General features: G+C 37.4%; 1 pseudogene; it reads right to left on the reverse strand.

Annotated features, from left to right (window-relative positions):
• Window positions 1-554: 554 nt before the first annotated feature.
• Window positions 555-4,110, reverse strand: LOC122225986 (annotated as a pseudogene).
• Window positions 4,111-8,600: the final 4,490 nt, after the last annotated feature.

The following is an 8,600-nucleotide window of genomic DNA, read 5'->3' on the forward strand; positions in this document are numbered from 1 at the left end:
GGTTGAATTATATGGAATCCATAGGTCAATTCTGTAGGTTAGAAAGAGCAGAATATTCACAATTTCATTCTTTTTTAATGTAGAAAAGCAATTTATTCCATTAAAAGCACTTACACAGTTAGTCATGGAGAGTAACAGGCCTGCTGGTGAAACAGGTCACCCAAAATAGAGGTGGTACCAAACTAGTGGTCAAGGACTAACTCGTCACTTGGCTCTATTCCTTCCTCACTGTAGCCTTTACTTAAAGGAGTCTGAAAAACTTGGGGATACAGCCTAAGAAGAAAAATAACTACACACAATATTCCCCTTTCTGTGATTACTTTAGACCTTTGTTACTAGAAAATTCCTAAATAAAACTTAAATAGAAGTCTGTGGTTTTACTGAATCAAATCCCCCAGTTCATATTTAGAAAACACCCTCTGTTTGGGTGTTGATGCTACCTATCATAGAGGGATAACCAAACACAGTCTGTGTCTCAAAACCAGTGTTAAATCAATGTCAGGATTGAGAGGGAAAAAAGGGGGAGTCTAAAATCACAAGAAGTACAGACATATCTATGATGCTTGCCCTTCTGGATCCACTTCTTCAGGGTCTGCATCATCATAAATGTACACTGCCATTTGCCAAACCTGCATGATATTGTCTTCTGATACAGAAAAAATCACCCAAGGTTCATCAGGATTCCAGGAGAAATCAGATATCTTGGCAGCGTGACCGCCATGAATAAACAATTCTGCTGGCCTGTCCTCTGCATCTTCTGGGGATTGTTCCTCTCCAATTTTACTTAAATCCCAGACATTCAGTCTCAGATCGGTACCACTGGAAGCCAAAATAGTCCCATTGTGAGGCGACCACTGACCTTGGAATATTTCATCCTATGTGATTCAAAGGAATCCAACTTAAGTTTCAGATTTCTTAGATCCCACAAGGCAACAGTCTTGTTGGCTGATCCTGTGGCAAGAATGCAGTCACTGTAAGGACTGAAAGACAGGCAGTTCACTCCGGCAGCGTGAGCATCAACTGAGTGACGTGGTTTAGAAGTACTGTTTGAACGAGTATCCCAGATCATAAGTTTCTGATCATGAGCAACTGACCCAAACAGAGACTCATGGAGCAGATGCCAAGAAACATCTTCTGCTACTGCATACTATTACTATGCCCTGTAAAGATGGTCTTCACATCCACAACTTCCTTTGGAACAGCACTGATGTCCCAGAGGCAGATGGTAAGTTCATCTGAAGCACTAAGTAAGTGTCCACTGAGACTCGGGTTCCAAAAGAGCCCATAGCCTTCCTTCTGATGTCCACGGAGATGCAAGTCTGGGCTGCACTCTCCAGAAGGGTCTGCTATGGAAGGATGTTTTGTATGGTCAAAACCAAGAATATCGCTGAATGCAGTCTTTGTTACAATGATGCAAGGGTTCTGGGGAATATAGTGTACCCTGTCTACTTCTCCTTCCTGGTTGATCTTGATTTCTATTTCAATTTTTCCACTAACTGAACCCAAACCTCCAAATTCTCCTTTCTCACTGTCATAGTGGGAAGCATCATGGTTAGGGAGATGCACCCTGGCTATCACAAGGTGGTTTTGCTCATCTGACATGTGTGTTCCTAGGACAAGTCGATGAATGCTGAAGTCTTTCCCTTCTGGTCTGGTTATATCTGGAAGTCACTGTGCAGTTAGGCTAGGCCACTCCAGAGCATGGGTCGTCCCCAAATCGTAAAGAAAAGGTGTGGGTTTTTTTCCATACTTCGTACTCTTCGTTGATCACACCTTCTTCCTCTGCCTCATCAAATGCTGCTTCCTTGCCAGCCACAGTGGGCAGGCAAGCCAGGGGGATCCTTGGGTAGAGTATTGCGGGAGGGACGGGGAGGCTACAGGCCACAATTTCATATTCTTAAGCCTCTATATCCACTTCTTGGTATTATCCTGCCATCATCATGTAGGATGTGGTTTGCTATCTTTTGTTTGTTTTTTCCCTTAAGTACATGATGAGCATATTAGGCTGCTGAGATCCAAATTATCAAAAAGGAAAACATAAACCAAAACACAGACCTATGTTAATAGGTATCAGTTGTTGCTAAATGGACATATAATACATCATACTTGTACTTTTGGACATTTCTTTCCTTTTATTTCAAGCCAATTTTTTATAACCTAAATCTATCCTTTTGTTTCCAAACACAATAATTGAACTTAACCATGCAACTTAATGTTGTTATGTATCTCTCATAATTATGTTACTAATAGAAGGGGCTCATTCACAAAGGGCTTTGTATGTCCTGATAAAATATTGGTAATAGGGAGCCATTTAGAACTTTATGTATGCTTGAAATAAATACTTTTCCCAAATGGTCTGTCCTAAGAAGAATTCCTCCCTAAAGGACTTAGATACTAGCTTTCCTAAATGAGTAGCAAATCAGGTGCTTAGTCTGTACCTGCAAATATTCAGGTTTTTTCAATATTGTGAAGAGTGTGAAATACTAAGTGAGGCAGCTGGTGATAAAAGGGATATTTTTCTCATCAGCCAAAATGTAAGAACTGAGGGTTCTTACACTTAAACAGGTATACCTTGACCAAAAAACTGTGAGGCCAAACGACATTCTTGGATATTGGCCAAGTAAAAGCAAAATAAAAAGGCCTTCAGAGCTTGTAACTTAGACTTGAGAAGACTTTGGGATAAATGAAGATAGAAATTCCTAGTGTGGATTCTCAGTGCTGGGGCAGGGGGGAGTCGACAGTGGCAATGGTAGAGGCTGAATCTCCCACAAAGTGATCCCAGCAGAGAAGGGGGGGTGCAGAAACCAAGGCAGTGAGAGAGTCAAGGCTATTTCATTCATCCCACATTTGTTTTGTGACTATTTAAATCTAGACATTTGAGATGGAGGGAAAACATGACATCCCTGAATACACAGAAATTTTAGTCTAATATAAATAAGAGTTGTCGTTCATTCATTCATTCATTCATTCACTCATTCATTCTCTTAAAGTCTTTAACCAAAGACCTGCAGGAACACAGAGGTAACTGGATAATGGGAAAATGAAGGGACATCTCATTAGAGGGTGTTGGAGAGGACTTAGAATAGGAATTGGGCTTATGTTAGGTGATTGTGAAAAAAAATCAAAGAAGCAGCTCTATATAGAATGCTGTTAAGAATTGAGGTTATTCCATGTTGGATGTATTAATAATTTTTACCTAGAAAACAAGGAGAGCAAAGAGAGGCTAAAGCTATGATTGAAAAAAGAAACATCAATGAATCATATTAGCCAAGATAGAGGATACTGGTCTATTTTTGTGGTTTGGGTAATACCATGTTTTTGCCTTGATTCATCAGGCACTGTGTGGCCTTGTCTGAGATTGGTGCTGTGTGAGATTATGCCCAATAGAAAAACACCAAGGTTTTTCTCTAAGTTCCAGGCTACCCTGAGCTCTCAGGAGCTATTTTTCTTTCTCATGTCATTTATTCAACAAACATCTATTAAACATCTTATATGTATATGCCCCTAAAGTTATAAGTACACATTTGATAGGCTCAGTCCTCAAAAAAATAGCTGAGTTTCATAGTTACAGAATATAAATTAGAATTATATGCTGATGAAGTGGCCCCAGTGAAGGAATTTTCAGGATGGTAGGGAATATGCCGTGAAGGCTCCACTGAAGAGGTAGCATTTTGCTGAATGTGGAAACTTTTGAAAGTTTCAGATAAGAAAGAACATTGAGGGCAGAAGTAGCAACTGAGAAAGTCCTCATAGATGAGAAGCCCTCTGAGCACCAAGAGAAGTCTGAGAAAGGCCTCATGCATTAGGCTGATGAGTCAACTAACACCTTTTTACTTTCCTTTGACCATAAGGAACTATGGAAGCATTTCATACAAAGGAAATCTATGATCACATTGGTGCTTGTCTGAGTAGTTTGTAGAGTAGGGTTAAAAATATATGTAGAAGGGTATGATTGGAGAACTAAAGATCATACCAAAAGAGCCTAGTACAGAGTCTGGCACGACCTTGGTGTATCCGGATGCTCTCGCCACATGGGTTCACCTCCTGCTCCCAAGGAAGATGTCCACCCTGTGGAAGCAAGCGCTCCCAGAGAGGTGAAACTTCAATCATAGAAGAAAGACTGATTTTTTTTTAAGTTTATTTATATCTGAGAGAGAGAAAGAGATAGAGAAAGAAAGATGGAGAGACAGAGACAGAGAGAGATGGAGAGAGAGAGAGAGAGAGAGAGAGAGAGAGAGAAAGAGATAGAGAGAGAGTCCCAAGCAGACTCCACACCATCAGCACAGAGCCTGACACGGGACTCGAACTCATGAACCGTGAGATCATGACCTGAACTGAAATCAAGAGTCAGGACACTTAACTGACTGAGCCACCCAGGCATCCCAGAAAGTCTGTTTTTTAAGGAGACAGAAATGATTTAGTATTTTTAGTAATTTTACTTGATTCTGGAGAAGGATAAAACAATTATGAGATCACAGGTCAGTGATGAGTATTGTCTGGTTTTAAAAAGCAGTCATTCCTTCATAACTTTTCATTAAGCCACCATTAAATATAAAAATTTAAATATTCTGTCAGCAAAACATTATTAAGTGCTGAAAAGCACCAGCAAAGGAAAACATGGAAACTTCTCAAAAGGTCTAAAATAGGATGGGTTCTAATCTTTCTTGGATAATTTCAGAGGCATCTTGTGTGATGATAAGGAAACGAAGTGGATGACCTCTCAATGTCCTTTACAGACTAGAAATTATCAGATAATGTAGTCTAATAAGTCCTTGCAGTTACCAAAATAGGAAAGGGCTTCTTTTTGATCTCTGTCATTTACTGTTTTTTTTTTTTTCTGTAGAATTAAGGACTGACTTACTTTTAAGTTAAATTGGGTGTGAAATTTTTTAGCAAAAATTTAAGTTTTTTTTTAAATCTAAAGTTTTTAAGCAAAAAGGTTATTATTTTTATTTTTTATGATTTCACAAATAATATATCCTTATTTTGGAAGGACACTGAAAATACAGTAATTTCCAAGGAAGAAAAAAATATCACCCATAATTTCATCACCTATATATGTTTCTGTTTAATAATTTGGCATCTACTCATCTATTATATTTAATACAAGACATCACTGCAGGCCACATTCAATTCTTAGCCCTCTCTGGATTCAATTCATCCTCCAATGGTCTTATCTGAATTTCTACTCCTTCAAAAATTATTTTTTTGCTTTCCTTCTCATCACATCTGCTCTCAACTGTCATGACAAATCAGAGTGTCTTTTAGGTCATTTTACAATTCTGTTCACCACATCTACACTGAAGGACAGTGAATAGCTGGGTTGAGGAAAGACAGCATCAGTTGCTTTTTATTTATCAAACTACTTTCTCCTCCCTCAGAGCTTTATATACCATTAAATGCAGTCCACTGAAAACTTCCCACAAAAATGTTCAAGGAATAAAATGGTACAAACAACTCAGGGAAACCACTTAGCCGTCTGGTATATCAACATCAAGGCTCTAGACAGCTCTCTAAAGATAACGGACATCAAAATAGAGGAAGTCTCCTGTATATAATGCAATACAAACTCACACATTCTACTATATTACATTAGTGGAAGCAAAAATTTCACTCAAGGACTTAATTCTGAAGCAAAAAGATTTAAAATTTTACATTATTTGTAATTCTTTCAATGAGGAAATTGAAGACAGTGTCAGAAGTAATACAGGTTTTAATTTTAGGCAAGGTAGGTCCAGTATGTACCAGCCGTGATCAGAATAAATTAAAAAACAAAAAAACAAAAAAAGTACAATCATGTCTCTATTAAGTTTTCATCTTTGGCTAACAAAAAGAAACTCAGTTAAAAATGAGACTCTTTGCCACAGCACCTGAGTGGGATCAGACAGGATTTTCAGGAGTAGTCATTTGTTGGGGCAATCTGTTTTCTTCTGCTAAGTGGCCTACTTCATTTTTTCCCTTTTATTCTTTTATTCGGCATGTTTGGGGGTAATCACTAAGTGTCTTGCATAGTGTTAAATACTTTCCATGGTGGTGAACTCTGAATGCAACATTTCATTTAGTCCTCATTATAAGCTTAAGGTAAGTACAATTATTATATAGATATTATATATGAGTCAATGGATTCCCAGAGATTAACTCATTTGCTTATGTTAGACTGTTAGTGAGTGTCCCCAGGCAGTATGTCATCATAGCCATCATGGTTAATGCCCAAATAGATGGCCCAATCTCATTCTCTTTATCAATATTTTTAAAAGGGAATAATATTTGTCACCAGCATCCCATATATATTTATATAATTTTTTTTTTACCTTTGGGGGGAGATGGATATGTCCATTACCTTAATTGTACTAGTGGCTTCGCACATATACATCAAAATTTATCAAATTTTAAACCTTAAATAGTTGCAACTCACTGCATTTCGGTTATACCTTACTCATGCTTTAAAAAATAAATAAATAAATTATAGGGGTGCCTGGGTGGCTGAGTCCCTTCAGTGTCTGACTTCGGCTAAGGTCATGAACTTGCGGTTCGTGATTTCGAGCCCCGCGTCAGGTTCTGTGCTGACAGCTCAGAGCCTGCAGGCTGCTTCCTATTCTGTCTCCCTCTCTCTCTGCCCCTCCCCTCTTGCGCTCTGTATCTCTGTGTCTCTCAAAAATAAACGTTAACATTTTTTAAATTAAAATAAAAAACAAATAAAATAAATGAATTCTATTTTCCTATATGAAGAGTGAGAGACTGCTCCTTGAAGGGAAAGACAAAGAGCGTCAAGCAGATTGATATGAGTAAGTTAAAGAAAACTTCTTGGAGACAGAAGGTGCTAGAGAAGCACAAGGACCAATTCTAATAAGCAAAAACATTCAATCAACATGTTGTTATGATTATTATTAGTAGTAGCAATAGTAGTATGGAAATGAGTAGTATGGAGCAAAGTATTTTCCTTTCACTGGGTACCTGCTTCTCTGTCATACTCTGAGGAAGACAGAAAAAGGGGTAGGAAGCGGAATCAGAGGTCTTTACTTTGATCCATGCAATAAACATATACTAATGATCTACTGTTAGATCAGGCTTTTTATTAAATACTGGGGATGTAAGGTATACAAATACAATTCATGTTCCTGTGGAACTCTTTTACAGAGGTAGATATGGAGTTCTTTTATAGAGGTAATGCAGTATACTACAGAACACAAAAAAAAGACCTCAGTCCAGCTAATGGTAAAGTTGAGTTATAGACAGGAACATTTCCTAAAGGCAATGTCTTAAAAACTTAGTAAGGAATGATCTGATTAAGAAGGTGAAAAACTGCATTGCTAATAGTGACCACTGTGTACTAAGGCACACATTTGAAAGTGCCGACAATTTGGAGAATTCCAAGCATTTCACTGTGGCTTCAGCATGGGCAGGATGAAATGTTAAGGGAGAAAATCAATAGGGACAAACATGGTTGTAAGTGATCAAACAGAATTCTATATCTAACGTTAAAGTATCTGGATTTTATTATGAATAATGAGATAGGGTTAAAAAATTTAAGACTAGATTTAACTTGTGTGATCCATTTCAGTGACTTCTGCATATATAGAATAAAATATGCATGGTCTTTGAAATTTATGTAATAAACTGTGCAAAAGATATCTATTTTAAAAGAGTTATAACAGAGTAAAACTAGTTTGAAGACAGAAGGTGCTAACATTCTCCTTCTGTGACAGCTATAGGATTTTGTCTCGCCACAGAAAATCAGCTAAAATGTGAACCATTCTGGGTGTCTGTTATATTACCATCACTTTTCTTATTATGGGACCAGCATTGACTAGAAATTATTAGTATCTTAGAAATATGAAATCATAAAACGTCAGATCTGAAAAAAGTCTGAAACCACCTAGCCAAATTCCATTTATAGATAAGAAAACTTAGGGTCAGTGAGAAATGAATTCCCCAGTGTTGCATAATCAGAAACACACAACCGCCACTGCCTGATCCTGATCTCCTTAATGCTCACCAGGCTGCCTCACCCGCTACATTTTCAGCACCTATTACTGATAGTTGATGGAAAAATATTATTGATCATTTGAAGATTAGCATCTGTAATGACCAGCATATAAAAATCATACGAATATACACCTGAAATTAAAGTAACACTGTGTGCCAACTATTTTTTCAATTAAAAAAAAACACATTAAGTTGTAGAACAAACAAACAAACAAACACATGAAGGTATTTTAAACAAGCAAGACTGATGGACAAGAATTTATGGTAGGTTTTCCAAAGTTCCTTGTCACATGGTTGCAACAAAACTTACACATGAACATTTTTCAAATCGGTGACAAGTTGAGGTATTCAAAAATGCACATAGGCTTCTGGCTCAAGATGACAGACATCTTTTCTTCTTCCCCAAAGTTTATTAAAGAGATAGCAAAGAAATCACAATAACAAAATAACAACAACAACTACAACAACAACGTTTAGAACAATTATTATGCAAAGGAGATTTTCTAAGGAGGTTTTCTAAAGAGGATGACAAATAAAAATTCCAATTATACAGGCTTGATTTTTACACCCTCCCCTAAAAATAAAGACTATCCTAATTAGGGGTATTTAGGCTC

The sequence above is a fragment of the Panthera leo genome, chromosome C1 (assembly GCF_018350215.1).
Source record: "Panthera leo isolate Ple1 chromosome C1, P.leo_Ple1_pat1.1, whole genome shotgun sequence".
NCBI classification, from domain to species: Eukaryota; Metazoa; Chordata; class Mammalia; order Carnivora; family Felidae; genus Panthera; species Panthera leo.